General features: G+C 33.6%; 1 pseudogene; it reads right to left on the bottom strand.

Annotated features, from left to right (window-relative positions):
- The window catches only part of LOC132720062 (tubulin-folding cofactor B-like), a 29,321-nt pseudogene extending 15,971 nt beyond the window's left edge, over positions 1 to 13,350 (bottom strand).
- Positions 13,351 to 26,704: the final 13,354 nt, after the last annotated feature.

Raw genomic sequence — 26,704 nt, 5'->3', positions numbered from 1 at the left:
CAGATCGATCTAAAACTAATAACAAATAAAATTGCAAGATTTTTGGTGAAAGATCTCCGTCCATACAGTATGGTAGAAAAGTCCCGAGTTTAAAGACTTGATCAGTTGCCTTGTCCCAAGATATACTGTCCCAGGCAGGAAGGTGTTTTCAGAAAGAATCATACCCGAGATGTATGAATCTGCCAAGGAAAATGTGAAACTTAATCTGAAGAATGCAGAACAGGTAATTAATGTGATAGACTGTGACAGATTATAATTTTATAGTCATTTTTTAATATAACAATAATTAATGAAATATTGTAACATAATAGACTTAAAAAGACATAACTTATAAGTTGACATCAGTTTTCCTTAAAATAATGATTTTTGAAAAAAAAGGGTATCATTTATATAAAACTGCAAAAAGAATTCATATTATATCAAAATATGCATATGATTTTTCTGTAATACGGTCTCAAATTTAGGGTTGATGACTCGATGGCCATCACAGAATGTCAAGTTGCATTTAATTATAAAATTAACGTCTTTTACATGTTCTTGCAAATTTACTAAATTTAGTAAAGGATAATTTTGAACCCATATAGTCTAACAATTTTTTTTCAGTAAATTTAGTCAGTTGTATGTAAGTTATGCCTAAATGTATGTAACTAAATGTATATGCATTTCAGGTTTCACTGACGACTGATGGATGGACGTCCTGTGCTACTGAATCATATATGACAGTTACATCAAGCCATATCACTGATAGTTGGGAGTTGAAGAACTTTGTGTTGCAGACCAGGGCACTCCCAGAGAGTCATACAGCAGAGCATGTTACAGCAGTATTAAATGCAGCAGTTGAGGAATGGGCTCTACCAACAGGGCATGGTAAGCCGACTCTAGTAACCGATAATGCAAGTAACATGGTGAAAGCTGGAGAGTTGTTTGGTTCACTTCACCTTGGATGTTATGCTCACACATTGAACATAGCTGTGCAGAAATGCTTATCAGTAAAGAGAGCTAGTCACCTGCTTGCCAAGATCCGTCGAATAGTGGCTTTTTTTCACAGAAGCAACATAGCAAATAATATCCTTCAAGTAAAGGCTGAGGCTCTAGGTCTTCCGCAGCATAAATTGATCATTGATGTTAGCACAAGGTGGAACAGTGCATATGATATGGTGTCTAGATTTCTCGAGATGCAGGTTGCTGTTTTTGCGACCCTTAGGTCAAAAGATGTTGGCAAAGTGAGTGATGTCTCCATTTCTGATGAAGAACTGCTTCTAGCAGAGGAGATGATCAAGTTTCTAAAGCCCTTAAAGGATATCACAGTGATGCTCTGCTCAGAAAACAACCCAACAGTCTCTGTAATAATGCCCTTACAACATCAGATTGTAAACTCCATCTTGACAGGCACAGATACTGAATGCCCTGCAGTGACAGAGATGAAGTCCTTGGTTAAGAAAAGTCTTGAACCTCGATACAAAGGAAGTGAGCAAGTTCTCATATGTGCTCAGCACTTGACCCAAGATTCAAAATGCTTCCTTTTTGTCAGATGAAGACAAGGCTGGGGTTTTCAATAGACTTACATCAGAAACAGTTACAGTAAATGAAGTGAGTAAGGTTAAAATTGAGCCAGATGAGAACCTCCTAACTGAAATTGATGAGCCAGAATTACCAAGTTTGCCTGAAAATACAGAGAGAGATAGTAAACCAACTGAACAAGAATCCACCCAAGGCCCACCTTCAAAGAAGATCAAAACTGAAACAAAATCAATATCAACAAGCATGAAAAGTGCAAAATCATCAGTATTTGGAGAAATCTTTGGTGATGTCTATATTTGTACAGTTGAGCCACCCAAGACACCTCTTCTTCTTGCTCAGGCTGAAGTACAGCAGTACAAAGAATGTCCACCAGTTCCATTGGATGTGAACCCTTTGCAGTGGTGGAAAGATAATGAGCACAAGTTCCCTCTTCTTGCTCGGGTTGTTAAGAAGTACCTGTGCATTCCAGCCACTAGTGTTCCATCTGAACGAGTCTTCTCTACTGCTGGAGATATTCTTTGTGCCCAGAGGTCACGTCTTAAATCAAAACACGTTGACAAGTTGATTTTCCTAAAGAAGAACTTGCTATAAATGTCCCGCATAACCATAGCCGGCCTTCAAATTATTCTAGACAATGGTCATGCAAACCAATGAAACCATGTGCTATTAAAAACTTAAGACAATAGAGGAGTCTTCATGGGAATTGCCATTTTTCTGTTTTAGATTTTGTTGAAAATATTATCAAGACAATCAGGTTATTTTCTTCTTTCTTTTATTTATTATTTTCCAGTCAGGTAGACAGATGTTAGTTGAAAGAAATAAAGATATTAATCTGTTTTTCTAAAATGTATTGTGTTTTATCAAAATGTTTAAACATTCTTATGGCAGTTGGTCTTAGTTTGCATAAGTTAAACATTAAAAAGTGTCTTCATAATACCGTGGTACATACCGCGGTACACAGGTGAAATACCGCGATATACCGCGGTACAAAAAAATTGGTGGTACCCATCCCTACTAAAAAAATTATGAAAATAAATAAAAACATTATCTTGAATAAAAATATCGAAATCATGTCAACAAAATGTTCTAAATATAGTCACAACTCTATTCAAATCTGTTCCTGCGAATGACGTCATACGAGGTCTCGCGTGGCACTTGAATGTCATGGCCGACTGTAGTCGGCGAAAATTGATGTTTTACAGTTAAATAGGCAATTGTAATGAAGGTATTGATATTTTATTACTTGAATTGGTATAGAACGATATTTAAATAATTGTTTTACCGTAAAATGCACAAGAATTTATCTGTTCAAGTGTATTTGCAAGTGAAATACTAGAATAAATCAACTTATGTTATTCTGGTTAGGTTTCGTAACGGGTCTAATCCAAAACTTTAATGCCGCATCTGATGAAAAACAAAAATGTTAAAAAGCGGCTTATAAAGTTTTGGAAGCCAGAACTACGGAACATCAACAGGCTGGTGAAATTGCCAGATCGGGCTTAAAATGAAAAAATGTAATTTCTCAAAAACAGTCAAAGATATTGCTTTTAAACTTGTGATATATCTTAGGCATTACTGGCATGCGAGCAGTTCCCGTACAGAAGTAGTACCCGTATTTTTCATTTAAACGCTTGATTTTTACTTGCATTCTTCAAAAATTCATTTCAAATCAAGCAGATACATAAACGAGACAAAATCTAAGTGTCAGTTCGGCAGTACGTATATAAAGTCTCATTTTAAATCACTTTCACCTGTGCGTCGTCAAAACGTGACCTTGTTTTCTCTGGGGGATTCCGTCCTTGCGCGCATGCGCAATTATACTTACACGTGAGGCTTGTTAAAGGGTTTTCCACTAATACCACCTGTTTACAAATAAGTAGGAAATGTGATGTAAACTTGTTTAATTATCAGAATGTTGACCAATATTACTATATATAATAATTTTATGGCTTTGATGCGTAAAATATCATGCATACAAGCATGCTATTGCATGTGAATGCGTTGGGGTAACGGTACCGGGTAATTGATACCCGCGTTTAGTCTACGCTCTATTTCCTGAATTACATCTATTTATCTCTTAGATAATGGTCTGTTCAACAATTGTAAATGAAAAATAGGTCCAATATAATAAAATTGTATAATTATAATGGGTTAGATTTTATGTACGGGAACTGCTTCTCTTCATACAAAATAATGGATAATTTCGGCACCCCATATGAGGCCTCATAAGTAAGGGTTATTCTATGTTTAGAACATGATGGAATTTCCATGATTTGTGTGACGAGCTGAATATTGATGTGTAACATTAAAATTTTGGTGAGTGAGCGTAATAAAAAATAATGTTTAAGTAACTATGATTTTTGTACGGGAACTGCTCGCATGCCAGTATAATTAGATAGACTTAAACAAACGTTACATTTTTTATTATGAGTAATAGGGATTTCACATCACTTTTTTTCATTTTTATATGGTCCAATTTTTTTAAGTCCATAAACACATCTTTTGCATTTGCCTTTTTCCTCAAATCTGGATAATTTTGCATCCTGGGTATCTCTTCTAATGCGCCAGCACCTTAAATTTCTGTATTGTATGCTGTATTTTTAATTGCATAACAATTGTTGACCACACTCACCCACAGGGGTTACATGTTTTTGCTAAAAAAATTTCACACAGATTAGAACTGCCATAATTTACATGATGGCGCATTCAAATGAATATATCTGATCATATAAAACTCAAAATTCAATTGGAATTCATTTTAAAAAGTCATGCTCTTGGACTTTGAAAATTTTAGCTGCTTAAAATCCAACAAAGGCAAAATATTCTTGTGTAATAACTAAAATTCATTCAATTTTAGTTCTTATACATCACAAATTAGGTAGGGAATAATATGCTTTAAAAAGGTAAAAATGGGTCTCACTAAAAAGCGTCCCGAAGGATTTTAGCGTCCCGAAGCGTCCTGAAGCGTCCCGAAGCATTATTGTTAATTTAAACAGCCGGAAGGGTTATATTTATTGTAAATGAGCTATATTATTATGTACTGAGGTATTTATGGTACAAAAAAATAATCTTACTTATCATTTTTTTCTATTTATATAAAAAAAACTAATATACCTTCGACTCCAGTTCACTTGCTCAAAAACCACCGTTTACCGACAAAGCGTCCGGAAGGTTTAATGTTTATCTAAACCAAAATTATTTTGAAATACTTCGTAATTTTAGGTAATGAAATAGTAATATAAGTAACAATAGCGAGAAAAAATGTTTTCCATACATAAAATTATCTTTATAGCGCCCGAAATCGTACATCTATCCCGCATAGTTCAAGTCGCTTATACTGACTAACATAGCGTCCCGAAACGTATTCATGGTTTTTATTTTTATCTAAGCAAAGATAAATCGTAATTAAGTTCTTTTATGATATGTGTAAGTGACATTAAAAAGGAAATAAACATTTCATCCACAAAATATTATTTTACAGCGCGAAAACTGACGTTTCCCATGTTGCGCTAACAAAGCGTCCCGAAGAATTTAGCGTCCCGAAATGTCATGAAGCGTCCCGAAGCATTATTGTTAATTTAAACAGTCAGAAGGGTTATATTTATTGTAAATAATGTATATTATTATGTATTGAGGTATTTGTGGTAGGAAAAATAATCTTACTTATCATTTTTTCTATTTATATAAATAAAACCTAACATACCTTCGACTCCAGTTCACTTGCTCAAAAACCACCGTATACCGACAAAGCGTCCGGAAGGTTTAATGTTTATCTAAACCAAAATTATTTTGAAATACTTCGTAATTTTAGTTAATGAAATAGTAATATAAGTAACAATAGCGAGAAAAAATGTTTTCCATACATAAAATTATCTTTATAGCACCCGAAATCGTACATCTATCCACGCATAGTTCAAGTCGCTTACTGACTAACATAGCGTCCCGAAACGTATTCGTGGTTTTATTTTTATCTAAGCAAAGATAAATCGTAATTAAGTTCTTTTATGATATGTGTAAGTGACATTAAAAAGGAAATAAACATTTCATCCACAAAATATTATTTTACAGCGCGAAAACTGACGTTTCCCATGTTGCGCTAACAAAGCGTCCCGAAGAATTTAGCGTCCCGAAATGTCATGAAGCGTCCCGAAGCATTATTGTTAATTTAAACAGTCAGAAGGGTTATATTTATTGTAAATAATGTATATTATTATGTATGGAGGTATTTGTGGTATAAAAAAATAATCTTACTTATCATTTTTTCTTTTTATATAAAAAAAACCTAACATACCTTCGACTCCAGTTCACTTGCTCAAAAACCACCGTATACCGACAAAGCGTCCGGAAGGTTTAATGTTTATCGAAACCAAAATTATTTTGAAATACTTCGTAATTTTAGTTAATGAAATAGTAATATAAGTAACAATAGCGAGAAAAATGTTTTCCATACATAAAATTATCTTTATAGCGCCCGAAATCGTACATCTATCCACGCATAGTTCAAGTCGCTTACTGACTAACATAGCGTCCCGAAACGTATTCATGGTTTTTATTTTTATCTAAGCAAAGATAAATCGTAATTAAGTTCTTTTATGATATGTGTAAGTGACATTAAAAAGGAAATAAACATTTCATCCACAAAATATTATTTTACAGCGCGAAAACTGACGTTTCCCATGTTGCGCTAACAAAGCGTCCCGAAGATTTTTTTTTGAATTGCGCAATAGTGCCTTTTTTCCACATTCAGTTTTTTATCCTCGTGTATTTTAATGATTTTTTATTTAACGATTAGCGTCTGCTTCTTAGCTTTAACGATATAAGCATGCATATAGTATATATAGCAGTAATTACGTAAGTCTCTTTATTCGTTGAATTGTTACTAAAGTCTTTTATAACTTAACATATGAGTGGCAATGTACTTTTTAAATCATGTTATATGTGTTCTATGTATATTGTTGGGAAAGTCCATTAAAAGGGAAAATTCTGCATATTATCCGAAAACGAAAGTGTCAACAACTAGATAAGAGCCGCGCCATGACAAAACCAACATAATGGGTTTGCGACCAGCATGGATCCAGACCAGCCTGCGCATCCACACACATGCTGTGCGCTATCAGATTCTCTACTTGTTATAGGGTTTGTAAGCGATGCCCAAGCTGGTCTGGATCCATGCTGGTCGCAAACGCATTACGTTGGTTTTGTCGTGACGCGACTCATATAGTTTGATTCTAACATCGTGATAGCTCAGGTGGTAAATCAACGTCACTGTTACTTTAAATGATTTGAACTAATAGGTTCGAAACCTACGCACGGCTTGTTATTATGATGTTGTTGTTAATGTGTTTCTCCCTTTTTATTTACTGTGTCTTTTGTTTGAATACATTTTCAAATCTATGAATGACATTCCAGTAATACATTTCACATCATTCTAGGAATGACATTCTTTATAGTTGTAGATAACTGTTATGCACGACTTTCACGTGCAAATTTAAATGTCGAACTATACATACATACGCATGCATGCATCACATCATTCTAGGAATGACATTCTTTATAGTTGTAGATGTTGTTGTCATGCAATGCTTGCATATATATGTTTATGTTGATTATATGCTATAAACATTGTATAATGTTTCAGTCAATAAAATTTGAAATTGGAAAAAAAAAATATTATATTCTAATGTATATAATTGAACGAATTAACAAGAGACTATCTAAGGAGTAGGTATGCTATTTTTCACACTTACAGCTGTATACAAATCGTGATTGATATATAATTACTTCAGGCACTATTTATGCAGGTAGGTGTTACATTGTGTTAACAGTTTACTTCATTCAAACATTAAAATATGACATTTTCAGCTCAGTTTAGATGTTTATAAACTACTAGTTATTGCGTACTGATTACAATCTGACTTACAATGGCTAAAGTCGTACTATTTGGTGACAGTTATATCAAACGTCTTCACTATCACTGTGCCGAAGATCCACTGTTAATACCAGGGCACGTGCATTGGTGTTTTAAAGGCGGTCTAAGAACCGACCATATGGACCATGCCCTATATTCTCGTCTGCTGCGCCAAAACGCAGATGTTGTAGTTCTGAATGTAGGCGGTAATGACATAACAGCTACATCATTCGCGAACGAAATTGTCAGTAGAATCCAAATTCTTGTGGATAATTTAAAGGCCTCTGGGGTTAAAAAAGTTTATATTTGTGAAATTTTGACCACAGGCGAATTTTCTAAAGCACCGGGTTTGACAAAAGAGCGCCAGATTACAACGCGTGCTGTGTAAAACAGATACGTGAATGGCTGAAAACTGTCCTTTTAAGGACAACAAAAGGCCCTTTTAAGGGCCACACACATGTCTCGAAAGAAATTACCTCAGTTGTCAATATAAATCAATCGGAATATAACCTTACCAATGAATTTCCGTTTTTCTATCAGTGCATCATACATTAAGTAATGAATATATACAGAAACAGAAGAAATGTATATTTCCTTGTATTAATTCAAAATATCGGTAATTACCGGTTTATTATACTTATTGTAATACTTACCAATACTTACATACTATTTCAGGTATTCACAATTTCATGATTTTGCCCGTGTAATATACACTTTTTTTTACATATTTACTGTGATATAGAGTCTGAAAATAAAAAAAAAGTTTTAAAAATTATCATACGATTTTGAAATTTTACATTTTTTAGTGTTAAGATATCACAGAAAACAACAAATATGTACTGTTATTATACACAAAAATGTCTAAGAACTATTATATAACTTAATTATTCACAGTTTACGAACGAATGTCCGGATATACAATGCAATAAACTAGGAAAGGCTGTTATCTGGACTCTTCAGTAATGCGTACACAACGGGGGGTGGATGGGGTGCGGTATCCATAGCGATTGCGGTTAATTTCCTCTATCGATAGATTACAATCTTTCACTCCGTTTACGGCTTAAAAAATTAGAAATACAATAATTAAAATTTAGACAATTTAAACAAATCATAATGATAATAGTCTTGTTGGATGTCATGTATATTATTTATTAACTTGACAAAATGATATTAGGATTGCAATGAAATGAACAAACTAATCAACATAAGGAACGAGACAATGAATCACAAATCAATAATTATAGATTATAAGAACAGTGCTCGTGCACCTAAATGTATAATTACCTACAGTACATACAAACCGAAAAAAATGACACTGCCAGTCCGTGCATTCCATGAAATATTTATAAATACAAACATTAAAATTTTGCTTTTACATACATGTACATAAGTGTTATAGAAATATATAACCTTCTTATGGATAATACATAACGTCATGATCGGTACAATTTAGAATAAACAATGATTTCAATAAGTTACCATTTATTTCAAATACTATCAGGGGTTTTTTCCGGACGTTTTGTTAGCGCGACATGGCTAACGTGAACCGATTAATATTATCCATAAAAACAAATGTTACTTGATAATGATTGTATTCGGCTATATACAATTTATTACAATATCAACTTTTTTTGGATTACAATAACGTCTTCCGGACGCTTCCTAATTCTAGGAATATGAGAGTGTGTCATCAACTGCGCACGTCCATGTCTACTTTAATCTTCTGGATATCAAATAATATTTGATAGAGAAGAACTGTCTTCCTGAATAATATCATCTAGAAAAAAAAACAACAATATTTAAATGGATAGTGATTTCTTTTAATTATATCGATGTTTAAAGTGAAACTGCTTCGGGACGCTAAATTTGTTCGGGACGCTTTGTTAGCGCAACATGGGAAACGTCAGTTTTTGTGCTGTATAATGATATTTTGTGGATGAAAAGTTTATTTCCTTCTTTATGTCACTTACATATAACATAAAAGAAAAAAACACGATTTATCTTTGCTTAGATAAAAAAAATACCATGAAGACGTTTGGGACGCCATGTTAGTCAGTTAGCAACTTGAAACATGCGTGGATAGACGTACGGTTTCGGGCGTAATAAAGATAATATAATTTTATGTATGGAAAACATTTTTCTCGCTATTGTTCCTTACATTACTATTTCATTAACTAAAATTACGAAGTAATTCAAAATAATTTTGGTTTAGATAAACATTAAACCTTCCGGACGCTTTGTCGGTATACGGTGGTTTTTGAGCAAGTGAACTGGAGTCGAAGGTATGTTAGTTTTTTTTTTATATAAATAGAAAAAATGATAAGTAAGATTATTTTTTTCTACCATAAATACCTCAATACATAATAATATACATTATTTACAATAAATATAACCATTCTGACTGTTTAAATTAACAATAATGCTTCGGGACGCTTCATGACATTTCGGGACGCTAAATTCTTCGGGACGCTTTGTTAGCGCAACATGGGAAACGTCAGTTTTCGCGCTGTAAAATAATATTTTGTGGATGAAATGTTTATTTCCTTTTTAATGTCACTTATACGTATCATAAAAGAACTTAATTACGATTTATCTTTGCTTAGATAAAAATAAAAACCATGAATACGTTTCGGGACGCTATGTTAGTCAGTTAGCAACTTGAACTATGCGTGGATAGATGTACGATTTCGGGCGCTATAAAGATAATTTTATGTATGGAAAACATTTTTCTCGCTATTGTTACTTACATTGCTATTTCATTAACTAAAATTACGAAGTATTTCAAAATAATTTTGGTTTCGATAAACATTAAACCTTCCGGACGCTTTGTCGGTATACGGTGGTTTTTGAGCAAGTGAACTGGAGTCGAAGGTATGTTAGTTTTTTTTTATATAAATAGAAAAAATGATAAGTAAGATTATTTTTTTCTACCATAAATACCTCAATACATAATAATATACATTATTTACAATAAATATAACCATTCTGACTGTTTAAATTAACAATAATGCTTCGGGACGCTTCATGACTTTTCGGGACGCTAAATTCTTCGGGACGCTTTGTTAGCGCAACATGGGAAACGTCAGTTTTCGCGCTGTAAAATAATATTTTGTGGATGAAATGTTTATTTCCTTTTTAATGTCACTTATACGTATCATAAAAGAACTTAATTACGATTTATCTTTGCTTAGATGAAAATAAAAAACCATGAATACGTTTCGGGACGCTATGTTAGTCAGTTAGCAACTTGAACTATGCGTGGATAGATGTACGATTTCGGGCGCTATAAAGATAATTTTATGTATGGAAAACATTTTTCTCGCTATTGTTACTTACATTGCTATTTCATTAACTAAAATTACGAAGTATTTCAAAATAATTTTGGTTTCGATAAACATTAAACCTTCCGGACGCTTTGTCGGTATACGGTGGTTTTTGAGCAAGTGAACTGGAGTCGAAGGTATGTTTAGTTTTTTTTTATATAAAATAGAAAAAATGATAAGTAAGATTATTTTTTTCTACCATAAAACATACCTCAATACAATAATAATATACATTATTTACAATAAATATAACCATTCTGACTGTTTAAATTAACAATAATGCTTCGGGACGCTTCATGACTTTTCGGGACGCTAAATTCTTCGGGACGCTTTGTTAGCGCAACATGGGAAACGTCAGTTTTCGCGCTGTAAAATAATATTTTGTGGATGAAATGTTTATTTCCTTTTTAATGTCACTTATACGTATCATAAAAGAACTTAATTACGATTTATCTTTGCTTAGATGAAAATAAAAACCATGAATACGTTTCGGGACGCTATGTTAGTCAGTTAGCAACTTGAACTATGCGTGGATAGATGTACGATTTCGGGCGCTATAAAGATAATTTTATGTATGGAAAACATTTTTCTCGCTATTGTTACTTACATTGCTATTTCATTAACTAAAATTACGAAGTATTTCAAAATAATTTTGGTTTCGATAAACATTAAACCTTCCGGACGCTTTGTCGGTATACGGTGGTTTTTGAGCAAGTGAACTGGAGTCGAAGGTATATTAGTTTTTTTTTTATATAAATAGAAAAAAAATGATAAGTAAGATTATTTTTTTCTACCATAAATACCTCAATACATAATAATGTACATTATTTACAATAAATATAACCATTCTGACTGTTTAAATTAACAATAATGCTTCGGGACGCTTAATGACATTTCGGGACGCTAAATTCTTCGGGACGCTTTGTTAGCGCAACATGGGAAACGTCAGTTTTCGCGCTGTAAAATAATATTTTGTGGATGAAATGTTTATTTCCTTTTTAATGTCACTTACACATATCATAAAAGAACTTAATTACGATTTATCTTTGCTTAGATAAAAATAAAAACCATGAATACGTTTCGGGACGCTATGTTAGTCAGTTAGCAACTTGAACTATGCGTGGATAGACGTACGATTTCGGGCGCTATAAAGATAATTTTATGTATGGAAAACATTTTTCTTATCATTTTTACTTACATAACTATTTCATTAACTAAAATTACGAAGTATTTCAAAATAATTTTGGTTTCGATAAACATTAAACCTTCCGGACGCTTTGTCGGTATACGGTGGTTTTTGAGCAAGTGAACTGGAGTCGAAGGTATATTAGTTTTTTTTTATATAAATAGAAAAAAATGATAAGTAAGATTATTTTTTTCTACCATAAATACCTCAATACATAATAATGTACATTATTTACAATAAATATAACCATTCTGACTGTTTAAATTAACAATAATGCTTCGGGACGCTTCATGACATTTCGGGACGCTAAATTCTTCAGGACGCTTTGTTAGCGCAACATGGGAAACGTCAGTTTTCGCGCTGTAAAATAATATTTTGTGGATGAAATGTTTATTTCCTTTTTAATGTCACTTACACATATCATAAAAGAACTTAATTACGATTTATCTTTGCTTAGATAAAAATAAAAACCATGAATACGTTTCGGGACGCTATGTTAGTCAGTTAGCAACTTGAACTATGCGTGGATAGACGTACGATTTCGGGCGCTATAAAGATAATTTTATGTATGGAAAACATTTTTCTTATTATTTTTACTTACATAACTATTTCATTAACTAAAATTACGAAGTATTTCAAAATAATTTTGGTTTCGATAAACATTAAACCTTCCGGACGCTTTGTCGGTATACGGTGGTTTTTGAGCAAGTGAACTGGAGTCGAAAGTATATTAGTTTTTTTATATAAAAAGAATAAATGATAAGTAAGATTATTTTTTTCTACCACAAATACCTCAATACATAATAATATACATTATTTACAATAAATATAACCCTTCTGACTGTTTAAATTAACAATAATGCTTCGGGACGCTTCAGGACGCTTCGGGACGCTAAATTTCTTCGGGACGCTTTTTAGTGAGACCGGGTAAAAATAACTTTGATACTTTCCAAGAAATGTGCAATTTTCATTTTAAGCCCGATCTGGCAATTTCACCAGCCTGATCAAGCCATGCCCATCCCTTATGTTATAGGTTACTCACAGAAACTTCAAACTATTCTAAATTCTCTTTCTTTCCTAGTACGGTATAGCACTGGAACCACTTACCCCGGTTTATATAGGTAGCCTAGGTATGTACTCCCCCCCCCCCCCCCCCCCCCCCCCCCCCCCCCCCCCCCCCCCCCCCCCCCGCCCTGACATTTCGCTTAAATTTTCTACCTTCAAATCCTTTATCTGTAAAATTCTTCTGAAAATCTTCTCTCACTACCGAAGCTATTGAGAGAACTTGATACATTTACAGTCACCACGCTCTGTGTTATCACAGAAAAGTCCTGAGGAGCTGCTTCCATTTTTGACTGTTGTTTACAAACACACTCGCATTCGTCGAGAATATTCTGAGAGTTGTGCCCCTTGACAAATTTAATACCTCGAGGTTTCAACAGCCTAATTTAATAAGTACAAATGTGTATGTTAAATAGACATACTGCAGTAGGCCTATGATTACTGTTTATAGATCTACTAGAGTAGCATTTTGCAATTTTATTTTGCATGTTTAAGAAGAATATGGAACTCCAAATCTACATACTCAAATAATTGAAGATGTCTGCTCTAAAGTACTATACAGTACAGTACACCTGAGTTAACCCGGCCTCAAGTCAATCCGGCCCCAAAATTAGTCAATCCGGTCCCACATTATTTCTATTTGGTTAATGCGGCCCCAAAAGCGGTTAATCTAAAATTGATTTTCAGAGAATATTTTATTTTTTCTTGCATATCAGACAGGATTATCTACCGTTTACACCGGTGCTAGAAAACCCTGTCTTACACCCCCATGTAAGAAAAGTCGCGTGCTTTAAATGATGTCATTGCTGCGCGCCTTTTATGAATGAATTGCGTTCTTAGAATGACGTCAATTAACCGTTATGAATGAAGTTGTAAGTTCATACGCTAAGAACTATAAGAAAAAAGTGCGTAATGAAAATATCAGTTTTCGTTATTTCTGTTCTGAAAATAACCCTAATTGATATGCAATATGCAAGAAAAAGAATAAAACACCGGCAGTTGGTGCAGACGGGAATATCTAGCTCTCGGGTAACTGTTTAGCGGTAACTCGGCAAAGCCTCGTTACCGCCGTAAACAGTCACCCTCGAGCTATTGTAAGATTCATATAATCACACACCCGTGCCGAATTTGCGACTCTGTAAAATGTATTGCACGGCCTAGCATATATTTTGACGTGACGTCATTAGCGTTATACAAACAAAGTGTAAAGACGCGCTAATTAATACTAGCGTTATACTAAAGGCGCGTCAATGAAAAACGACTCTTATTTCACTTTAAACGGTCTTTATTTTGGGTATGTGATAAATAGAATATTGATGGTTGAATGATGAGAGGTTTAAATGAAAGACAAAATTGTGAAATTTTATTTTTAACGACATGAAAATTCTATTTATACTAAATTAAGAAAGATAATAGAATAACAAAAAAAAAAAGAAAAAAATTAATGAACAATAAAGACATATTATAAGTATCAATTTGAATATTGAAACAGAGTCATATATATAACATGCTATCTACATCTCTGATTGAAATCACTACCAGTACTGTTGTTAGTATTTTTATAGAAAAAAAATTGGATCAACAAGTGTTACATCTATTAAGTTGATTTAACAAAGAAATTTGAAATTTATTATAAATGTACTAGTTACAAAAAACATGGAGCTTGTTATGACAAAGAAATTCAACTATAGTTCATGTTTTCATATTGCTAATTAATCAAAATATCTGTAAATGATCGTTGTTTCAATATATAATTTATGTAAAAAAATAATTAAATTTAAACAAGAGCACCGCTAGGCGGAACATTATATGCCCGAAAGTGTGTTTTTGTAAGGATGAAGCATTTGTAAGACATGGGAATTAAATAAAGTGTTACCTCCTTCAAATAGCAATCGTATTGTGGGCCAAATGGACTTAAGTTGTGCTACGGAAACTGTTTTCAGTTTTAAGGTTATAGTGACCTTTACCTTTGACCTTGTGACCCAGAAATCTATAAGGGTGTTCAACCACCTAATATGGACAATCATCCTAAAGGAAAGATATACGCTTATCATTCATATCATTAAATTATTAGATAGAAGATTTTTTAATCGAAGAATTGTGAATAATTATTTCTCATTAATGTATGTGTTTCATACAAAAATACCCTCCTACCTACATATAAACTGCTGAATGTTCAGCGCACCGTTGAATCAAGACATCAGTTTAAATAAATGAGTAGCAACACAAATATAGCGGAAATAAAGAACACGAAATTTTGGGTGCTTTTTGTCATTACAAGCTAGCTATGCAAATGATATTGTAGATAAAATTGAGGAGACATGGGAATATATCACGGACTGACCGTCTGCGTAATGCTAGGTCAGGAAGAAAAATTAAATTATCACTTCGATAGAATACTACTTAACATCAACGAAGACCATAATTATTGTCTGCGATCGGACAGCAAAATGCGATTCATCACAGAGCAGACACTTAATTTCACACACACGAACTATTTTTAATTTCTATGTCTATGACTACAGAGAAACTGTGATGAAAGGCTTAAAACTGGATAAAAAAATGTATTGTACTGAAAATTGCAAAGTTTTTTTTTTTGCTTAGTAGCGCATACTCGAATTGTTATAATCATAAGTTATTTTGTTAAGTTATTTTGTCTATCATGTAGTCACTCAAATGCATATACATTAAGTAAACAAAACGGAATCCAAACAATATAATATAAGAAAAAGACATCTAAGTACAAAATTTATGAAACCGATTCAGTTGCCCTGCGACTGGTGAGTTAAAGGCCCAATATGCCCCAGAATTGCTTTTCGTTTTATTTTTTAAAGCTTTTTTGTAGTCCTGCTATAGTTTTTAATAAGTTACTCAGTTACATATTGACCGACAACCTGAACCATTTTTGCTTCTGTTGCCTTTTACCAACCGTACACTATAGTACTTATGTTGATTAAGTTTTTTGTATGGAAGGAAGCCCAAATACAACTTTTTATACATTTTACTACCTATGTAACAAATTTTATGACAAATAATTTACTTTCTATAGGTGATAAGCATCTAACATGCTCTAGAACCATAAGTTAAACGTTATAACACTCGTGTTTGCCTTATCTAAACAAGTAAAGAAATAATACATTCTGAGGCATAATGTTTCTCTTTTTAAATTATCAAGAGTTATCTTATGTCACAACCTTATCGTGTTCATTGGTTCTAATCCAGTTACCTCTCTGGCGTGTGTTCGATCCCCGGGAGATGCTTTGATAGTTTAGCACGGAGGAAGGTAGTCTAGTACTGGTGTAACTCTCCAGGAAGGGTGGTTAGGAAACTACCCGCCTATATGACTGAAAAACTGTTGGGGAAAGGCGTAAAATGAATCAAATAAACAAACAATTATGGGGCCGGATGGGTGGGGGAGGGTTGAAGGAGGCAAAAAGGGGGATGCCTTTCATCTAAAATACGTGCAAAACATTTACTTATAAATCTAGGTAATGAAACTCCTCTAAATATCTACTTCGTTTAAAATACTATTTTATGCATATGTATATTATGTAGCTGTTGAACAATTATTTCTCGAAAAAAAAAATATCTCACCACCTCAAATTAAATGATAAAAATAAAGCATTATTGCAAATAGTCAACGTAGATGTATACAAAAGGGAACATCTTGCAACGGTAAATCTAAGTATACAATTCACATAATAATAATAATGCGTAAAACGGATTGTATTTCACTGATAAAACCCGGCCCCGTGTTCACTAAGAAAAGATCAGGATCAGGATCAAGTGATCCTGATTTTATTTTCATTGTTTTATAGTATTAAAATTAATCGTGTTTTGCTAAAATTAAATAATAGGTATTCAAAATGTAAAAAATTGCCGATTTGCAAAGAAACCAAACTATTTTTGGATAAAATCAACAAATAACAAAACAAATACAAAATTTTTTGGATAAAAATAAGGATCAATTTTAGGATCAGGATCAAAATTTGGATCAGCTGTAAAATGCCCGTATCTTGTAAAAATAACAATAAATTTATTCTAAAATTTCATGAACTTGCTATTGCAAGTCCAGTTCTATCAAATTAATATTAGATATTTAATCTATGACGATAAACAACGAAGAATAATAGAGTTTTTAAATTTGATCCTGATCTTGATCCTGATCCTTAAATCTTTGTGAACACGGGGCCCGGTGTTTTCGTGGTTTTCATCAAATAAAGTAGAATACCATTTTTTTTTTCAAATAAGCATTTAATTACAAGCCTATTATATTTCTCACTGATAACTAGCCCACATCCTTTTGATTTATGCTATCAAAATCGCTCAAATAAGACCCTATTTCAGGCATCATACGAGAAGACGATAACATTTAGTTTAACATACGGTAAAACGACGATATCACGTGCAGCAAGTCGTTCATAGATTGTAATAACTTCAAACGACGAAAAGACGAGTATTTAGTCGTTTATAGACTTAAAAACCTCAAACGACGACAACACGTGCATAAAGTCGTTCATAGACTGGAATAATCCCAAACAACGATAGCGCGTGCATTTAGTCGTTCATAGATTGTAATAACCTCAAACAACGACAGCACGTGCATTAAGTCGTTCATAGATTGTAATAACCTCAAACGACGACTTCACTTGCATTAACTTGTTCATAGATTGTGATAACTTAAATCTATTTCAGCATTCCGGGGAGACCAATATGACAGTTCTGTTTCGTTGAACTCGGGGAAGAAACTGGGGTTGTTAAATGAAACGGCTCTACCGTTCTCTTGAAGTTTACAATGGCGTACTCGAAAATTCACAAATTCACGACTTTATCTTCATTAAATCACGATCTATTTCAACTTCAGGAATTCACGATTTCAGCTTAGTGAATTCACGATTTCAACTTCACAAACTCAAGATTTCAACTTCATGTTTGTTAACCGTCTTCATATCATAAAAACTAAATACCATGTCCAAGGTCATTTGTCACGGAGCAATTCACATTGTTCGCGGATCGAACCAGCGTCCCCCGGAGTACTCAAAAGTGTGCTGATGTGCGGACTAGGGATGAATAAAAGTATTTCAACATCTGTTCTGTGTATTTATCATTTACCTTTGTTTATTAATCAAACCATGTCCTTTAGGATAAATATTTGTACTATATTAATAATTATATTCTTTAATTTCATAGATATTTCAAGTACATAGGTTAACAATTAGCACATTTTACAAAAGTATTTCAAATTTTACATAAAAACAAAATAGAAATGTATTTTTCTTTGCGTATATCCTTAAATATCCTAATATTTCTTGAAAAAAAATAATGTTTTTAGTTAAATAGTGAAACATCCAAGTGGTTGCAAAGGCCAATAAGCTTAATATGAGCCGCGCCATGACAAAACCAACATAATGGGTTTGCGACCAGCATGGATCCAGACCAGCCTGCGCATCCGCGCAGTCTGATCAGGATCCATGCTGTTCGCTTACAAACCCTATAACAAGTAGAGAAACTGATAGCGAACAGCATGGATCCTGATCAGACTGCGCGGATGCGCAGGCTGGTCTGGATCCATGCTGGTCGCAAACGCACTATGCTGGTTTTGTCATGACGCGGCTCATATATACATCTTGCGTACATAATTGCAACAAATATACTAAATAGCGTGATGTTTAAAAATAAAATGCAAAACCCATATCTATGTAATTGGATGTAAATAAACATGCAATTAAAAATATAGATTGGTCAGAAAACAAAAAATTCTGCTAAAAGTAATTATTTGAAATTTCTATTTTGAAGGTTGAGAACATTTATGCATGGTGTCACTTTATTATTCATAAAAATGATTTAATTACAAAACCTAGGCAATATGTACTCGAAAATTTGGTTCAAAGCCCTTGAAATACAAAATGTACATGATCTGGATGAGGAGATTATTTTTATAAGAGTATGTAACTTGTGTAAAGAATGGACGTTACTTGCCAAAAAGAACAAATCACAAAACCCAGGACACTTGCTGACAAAAGTTTAGAAAATGTTTAATTGGCATCTATTTAGAATTAAAGAAATGTGCACAGAAGATATTATCGGCGCCATCTAATAATCAGTATATTTTTTCTCGTTTAAATATGAAAAAGGTTATTTACATAAGGCAATACTTATAATTACAATACAAAAGCAAGGTAACATACACAGCTTAAGGATTACGGACCCTAATGAAAATTTATGCATGACAACATCTTATATCTAAATATTATCAAATAATGACGTCTCTCTTACATGACAAAAATTATACTAAAATAGGTATGACGAAAGAAAACGAGCATGGTTTCGTGTTATCACATTAGCCGATACTAAACGATTCATTAGGGTCCGTAGTACTAAATAATATTTCAACTAACATACCTGAACGAACCATAAACAAAATTGAAATGCAAAGCAATATAGATTATGCCATGGTTATGTGATCTAATATAGTTTTACTAGATTTAAAACCTTAAAAAGTTATAACAAAAACAAACAAACAAACAAACAACAAAAAGAGTAAAAACGGTAAAAGGTATTAAACATATTACATTGTATACATATTCAATTGTGCAACAGCATATGATCTATTTTTAACGCTTGGTTAATCTTTTTTGAAAATTAAAAACATAAAATTTCCCATTATGAGTCAGTTGAAGTAAGTCAGTCTATTGTTTCGCTGATTTAATGGTTTCTTCTTATTTTTTCAAGTAAGATGTTCATAACATGCATATATTACATATAAAAGCAATGACATTTTTCATTTTGCATGCTGAAAAAAATCTGTCGTCTTCTATATATATATATGAGCCGCGCCATGACAAAACCAACATAATGCGTTTGCGACTAGCACGGATCAAGACCAGCCTGCGCATCCGCGCAGTCTGATCAGGATCCATGCTATTCGCTATCAGTTTCTCTACTTGTAATAGGGTTTGTAAGCGAACAGCATGGATCCTGATCAGACTGCGCGGATGCGCAGGCTGGTGACGCAAGCGCACTATGTTGGTTTTGTCATGGCACGGCTCATATATTTGGAAAGTTAGTGAATATTAAAAAGCTTGGTGTCGCGCCTATCCTAGCAAAAGGGTTAATACGTCGGTAGTTTTGAATACGTCAGTCTTTTTGAGGACTCTTAATTACATTGCTGAGTGCAATAATTAATTTTATTTCACCCCTTAAGAATTATAACCACGTGATGTTCCAATAATTATCTTATTTTAAATTCAATCTTATCAATACAGACACGTTTTCATTTCCCCAAGTCCAAATATCCATTTCAAATGCGTTTTTATCTAGTCTCATTAGTCCAAACATCCATATCAAATCCATATTAATTTATATACAAAGTAATTGTATCTTTATTATAATACAAAACATCAGTGTTGATTGTGTGTTTTCTTAAATTTGCTGTTTTTTGTTCCTTTTTTTCTTGTTGGCGTGATATTAAGCGTTCATTATACATTGTTGAGTTCCCTTCACATTATATTTGACTCGTATACACAGTTGCAAAACCTAATTAAATTGGACTCGGCTAGCGCATCATCTAATAAATGAGCCGCGTCACGACAAAACCAACATAGTGCGTTTGCGACCAACATGGATCCGCGCAGTCTGATCAGGATCCATGCTGTTCGCTGTCAGTTTCTCCACTTATAATAGAGTTGGTAAGCGAACAGCATGTATCCTAGCTGATCAGACTGCGCGGATGCGCAGGCTGGTGATCCATGCTGGTCGCAAACCCACTGTGTTGGTTTTGTCGTGACGCGGCTCAAATGTTTATCGATTACTTAACAATGTGTTATAACCACATCGTCTTGTTTATCCCCCCACTCGTTTAGATATAATCGATGCTTATTGTACATTTTAATCAAAATCTTATAATTTCTATATTAAAAAGATAGAGTAGATTTACAAAAATATGACATAAATATTTCATATTTTAAACACCGTTTTACATTATATAACTAAACCTGCACCTTTTCCAGCACCAAAGAACATACATTTTCCCACGTGTCTTTAAGTACAAACTCTCCATTTTCAATTTCCCAAAGAATATTGGCGCCATTCTTGTACAAACTTTTCAAAGCTGGCATCATTAACTGCTCGTCTACATTTCCCAACCGCATTAAAACGATGGGTTTTCGCTGTAAAAATGCCTGATCAAACTCGTTTTTACAGTATAGATCCCGACAAAAGTTATCTGACACAAGAACTATGACCACGGAAACTCTGTTCAGGCATAGTACTGTTTCATCTGGAATATACCAGCCAATGTTATGATCTTGGTCTCCGGTACATAAAAGTCTTCGATCTGTCTCAATTATCAACTGAAGGTTCTCGTTCAATTGGTCTATCACGTGATCATGTACAAATTGATAATCATCACTGCTGTATGAAAGAAAAGCAACAAACTCATACTGTCCCTCACCTTCTTTTAACCTGGCTAAAACATTTTCCATCTTCCTCTTTCGCTTCAGCCTTCTCATTCTTCGGTAAAGTATTATACCAATTATACACAGCGTCATAATAGTAACTATTATGCAAACAGTGGATAAAATGATGACAAGTTTTCTGTTACATATATTCTGAATTCTTTTTACAACCGATTCTTCGATTCTTCTAAATGCTCCATCTTCGGACATGCAAACCAAGGCTTGTTGTTCCAAATTGAACTCCACTGATTGAGCGAGCCATTGGATAGACGACTTGTAGTCACATGTTGAACAAAGCAATGGATTTGATTTCATTCCGACTGTACAATGATCGTCCATATATATGTTCGAACCTGCACAGGGAACTCCATTAAGGCTATTAACACGGGGGAGGAAGTGTTACACGAAGGATGGAGTTCTTATGATAACTTGTTTAGAGTTCTTATGATAACTGGCACGGAGTTCCTGGAAAACGTTACGGATTTCTGTGGAAAACTTTTCTATATACTTGGAGAACTCGCGTAAATAATGGTTATTTTTAACTTTAAATGGGGAGTTTGAGGTGCTAAATTAAACTTTGATAATTAAGCTTGCCCTACATATAGAATTATGTTTCAGAAAAAAACTTTTAGACCATATTTCGTCGCCGTTTAAAAAAAATCTGGTAGTTTTGAGAAAAATTTCCAAATTATTTGCTAATTCGTACATATTGACGTTTTCATTTGTGATCTTCTTCGTTGCTATACATAATCACCTAATTATAGTGGAGGGTTGCAAACATAAAGCCAAGGCTAATAAATTTATACCCGATTTTTCTAATGTTACGGAGTTCTTGTGATAACTCAAAATATGTCCTGGAGTTCTTATGATAACTTTTGTTACTGCCAGTGTGTTTCTTGTGCTTAATTACGGCACATTTAAGCGTATTTTATTAGTCAATAAGTGTATAAATCATTATGAAGCATAGTACGCTTATCATTTGCACAAAAATTTGGTTATATAACGTTGGTTTTGATCGTGTTTTAGTTCCTAATTAAATTTGTGCGAAATCATATTGACATTATAAAACCCAACGAATGCACTAAATGTTTCCGTGTATACTGTTCGTCAACAAAAGTTTTATGTCATAAGTTTCCGCAAATGCAACATTGAGGCCATGTGGCAAAATTAAAACACGATCATTCAATATATCTGGAGAAGACATGAAACTGCTTTGGTGTACAGTCTATATAGGATAAACAGGTGCTAAGCTATCTTCAGGAACGACCGCCTCCGTGGTCGAGGGGTTTGAATCGATGACTTCTAATCCAGTTACCTCTCTGACGTGGGTTCGATCCCCGGGAGATGCTTTGGTAGTTTAGCACGGAGGAAGGTAGTCTAGTACTGGTGTAACTCTCCAGGAACGATGGTTAGGAAACTACCCGCCCATATGACTGAAATACTGTTGGGAAAAGGCGTAAAATGAAACAAACAAACAAAAATCTTCAGGAAAACCTGAATCAGCGGTCACCTGTATTCAGCAGTAACATGGCTTAAACCGCCAAGGAAAAATTGTTTAAAACTTACCATTTTTCTCAGTTACATGTTTTAAGCAACCGCCTTTCTAAAGCAGACAATAAGTAGTTGGGCTCAAAAGCGGCTAAGTAAATTGTATCATAATATACAATGTATCGTATGTAACCGGGATACCCTTCACACCCATGCACCCGAAATGTATGATCTTTTTATGCATAAAAAATCAACCGATTACTACCGATCTCTTCGACAGATTTGCACGTGCCCTACGGGTTCGAGCGAAAGAAGTTCGACAATATATTTTTGTAAATCAGTTACAGCAAAAGTTGTTGCAAAATTTCCACAACTAGGACTCCAACTTTGATAAGAAAAATGTATGCAGTAATTTTCCGAAATATGGAGATTGCTGTACGTCACGTGATACTACATTGGATTTAATAGAGAAAGGAACAGGGTCGATAAACGGCATGAACCTTACGGTGACTCACATATCTTATTGAAGACTTACTTTCTATCGTCATATCATTGTCATAGAACTTTATACTATGACAAAAAACTGATACCTTTTAGAAATTGTTCTAAATGTTCTCTAAAACTGCCAGGAATAATGTATACTAGTATATGACGAAATCATGCTTGAGTATTAAATTCAAAGTGTCTTTTTATCCTGTAAGTAAATGCTCTACATCAAGTATGTTTACAGTCATTCCAATAAAATAAAAAACACACACACACACACACACACAAAGACCAAAACAAACACAAAAAACACAAGAAACGGAGGTAAGAAAAATATCTATTGAACTGAAAAACACGATCAAAACCAACGTTATATAACCAAATTTTTGTGCAAATGATAAGCGTACTATGCTTCATAATGATTTACACACTTATTGACTAATAAAATACGCTTAAACGTGCCGTGATTAAGCACAAAAACATACTGGCAGTAACAAAAGTTATCATAAGAACTCCAGGACATATTTTGAGTTATCGCAAGAACTCCGTAACATTTGAAAAATCGGGTATAAATTTATTAGCCTTGGCTTTATGTTTGCAACTCTCCATAATAATTAGGTGATTATGTATAGCAACGGTGAAGATCACAAATGAAAAGGTCAATATGTACGAATTAGCAAGTAATTTGGTAATTTTTCTCAAAACTACCAGATTTTTTTAAAAAAGGCGACGAAATATGGACTAAAATATTTTTTCTGAAACAAAATACAATATGTAGGGCAAGTTTAATTATCAAAGTTAAATTTAGCACCTCAATCTCCCCATTTAAAGTTAAAAATAACCATTATTTACGCGAGTTCTCCAAGTATATAGAAAAGTTTTCCACAGAAATCCGTAACGTTTTCCTGGAACTCCGTGACAGTTATCATAAGAACTCCAAACAAGTTATCATAAGAACTCCATCCTTCGTGTAACACTTCCTCCCCCGTGATTAATAGATAAATCGTCTAGTACCTTGATTTTATTGTTACTAACATCTAACACACGTATATAATGCAACTCCACCAAATCAAAATGTAATTGTTCAAGTTGGTTAGAAGAAAGATCAATTCTTACAAGTTCTTTGTTATGCTGGAACATATGTTTAGGAATCTCTCCAAGATGATTGTTTGCTAGATTTATAACACGTAGTTTACTGTAAGAAGAAAGTAACTTTACAAAACTTTCTGGCCTTTTTCTTAGCATTTTAGACAAGTTGTTGTTAGATAAAACATATGTTTCTAGATTAGGAAAACACTTAAAAGGACACACCAATTCCAAACCATTGTGCGACAAATCGAAAAGCAAAACAGATGTTAGTTTGTACACTGGACAGACCCAATCAAGATCTAAATATTTTAAATTGTTATTTCTAAAAATCAGCTCTTTAACCTTCCAGTGTAGCGGCTCATCAATTTTTATTGTAATGTTATAAAACCACAATGATGTTGTAGAAGGGATTATCCCGCTCAGATTCGAAATCAAAGGGGTAAACAAAACTTTGCTGGAAACTTCAATATCTTTAGTCTTTATTGTCATGTTGGCACCTACATATTTCCCTGGAAATTTAGGAATTACCTTAGCTGGTAGGACGCTATTAGTCAAGTCAAAAACTTTCAAATTTAGCACATTTTGTTGAGTGATATTTTTTGTCCATATATTTACCATATTTGAATAAGACACATTTAAAATTTCTAGAGTGTAAAGTGTTTCAGAAATCGCGGTCATATTGACGAAATTTATTTGGGTACTGCTTAAATCAATTTTTGTAATATTTCTCGGTAAAAAATAATCCACATCTTTTTGATTAATGGAATTAGCGTTGCTCTTATAAGTGCCAATATCAGACATGATAAGAGTCTGTAATGCCGGTAAAGCACTTTTCACTTCCAGAGCTTTTGCCAAAGTTGGTATCCATAGGCGATGAGATTTGCTTACATCTAATGTATGGACTGCTTGTAAACCGACGAACGCGTATGCATCAAGTACAAAACAACCGACATGGATTTTCAATTCCTTTAATGATATTAATCCTTTAAAGCATTCTCGTGAGAAGGTACACCAAGGATAATATCCCGGTTCTGTTGTACCATTGAACTCGATTGTTTGAACTTTAGCCCAGCTTTCATGAATAAAACTGGAACTATTTATTGAGAATTCTCTTCCTTTTCTTTTCAAGTCTACAATACGGACATGTTTGTACAGTCTGGGCAATGTCGTTGGAATATAGTTACATAACAAACTTGTACTGTTTACTTCGTAACAATGTTCGACAATCCTATCCGTACTCCCAAGTTTCACAAAGATAATGAATGTAACAAGTATTTCAACACAACGTCTATTCATTGTTTCCATCATTTTCTTATGGTATCTTAGTAAAACATGATAAAATATTTGGATTGAATTCACAAAAGTATTACGTATGTTGAAGTTAAGTTAGAAATGAATAACTTTGATATTATATATTGTACTTCCTCAAGTGGTACATTCATATGTAAATAAGCTACACGTAAAAAAAGAAAGTAAGATATTTTTAGAATGACAAACTTTATAACACAAGCCGACTTCCTGAAACAAGTTCGCATTAACAATGCAATTTTATAACTGGTCATTATATTGCAGACAAAAGTTTGAAATAAATATGTTAATAACCTAAAAATTCAGGGCATATCGTGAAAAGTATTAAAGAAAATTGATTTGAGCCGCGTCACGACAAAACCAACGTAATGCGTTTGCGACCAGCATGGATCCAGACCAGCCTGCGCATCGCGCAGTCTGATCAGGATCCATGCTGTTCGCTTACCATCTCTTTTACAAGTAGAGAAACTGATAGCGAACAGCATGGATCTAATCAGACTGCGCGGACGCGCAGGCTGGTCTGGATCCATGCTGGTCGCAAACATATTATGTTGGTTTTGTCGTGACGTGGCTCATTTAAAATCAACACACAGTTGAATTACTTCAGATTTATAAATTGTACAAGTCATCTTCCTTGTTCGACATCGACTGATACATTTAGAGTGTAACATGAGCTTGCAAAAAAAATGGCCGAGATATTGCCTACAAAACACAGATGTAAAAATCGGGGTTCAAGCCACAAAACAAAAAAAAAGAGATAAAAGATTTATTTGCATAGTATACTTTTATCATTTAGATAAATGTATGGATGAAAGTTTGCTTGGATCAAATCCGTTCAACATATGTAACTTCCCCAATTTTATTAATTTGATAGAAA

This window comes from Ruditapes philippinarum, unplaced genomic scaffold (genome assembly GCF_026571515.1).
Source record: "Ruditapes philippinarum isolate M1 unplaced genomic scaffold, ASM2657151v2 ctg1073_1_1_1_1, whole genome shotgun sequence".
NCBI classification, from domain to species: domain Eukaryota; kingdom Metazoa; phylum Mollusca; class Bivalvia; order Venerida; family Veneridae; genus Ruditapes; species Ruditapes philippinarum.
This window is presented reverse-complemented; position numbering and strand designations above follow the sequence as displayed.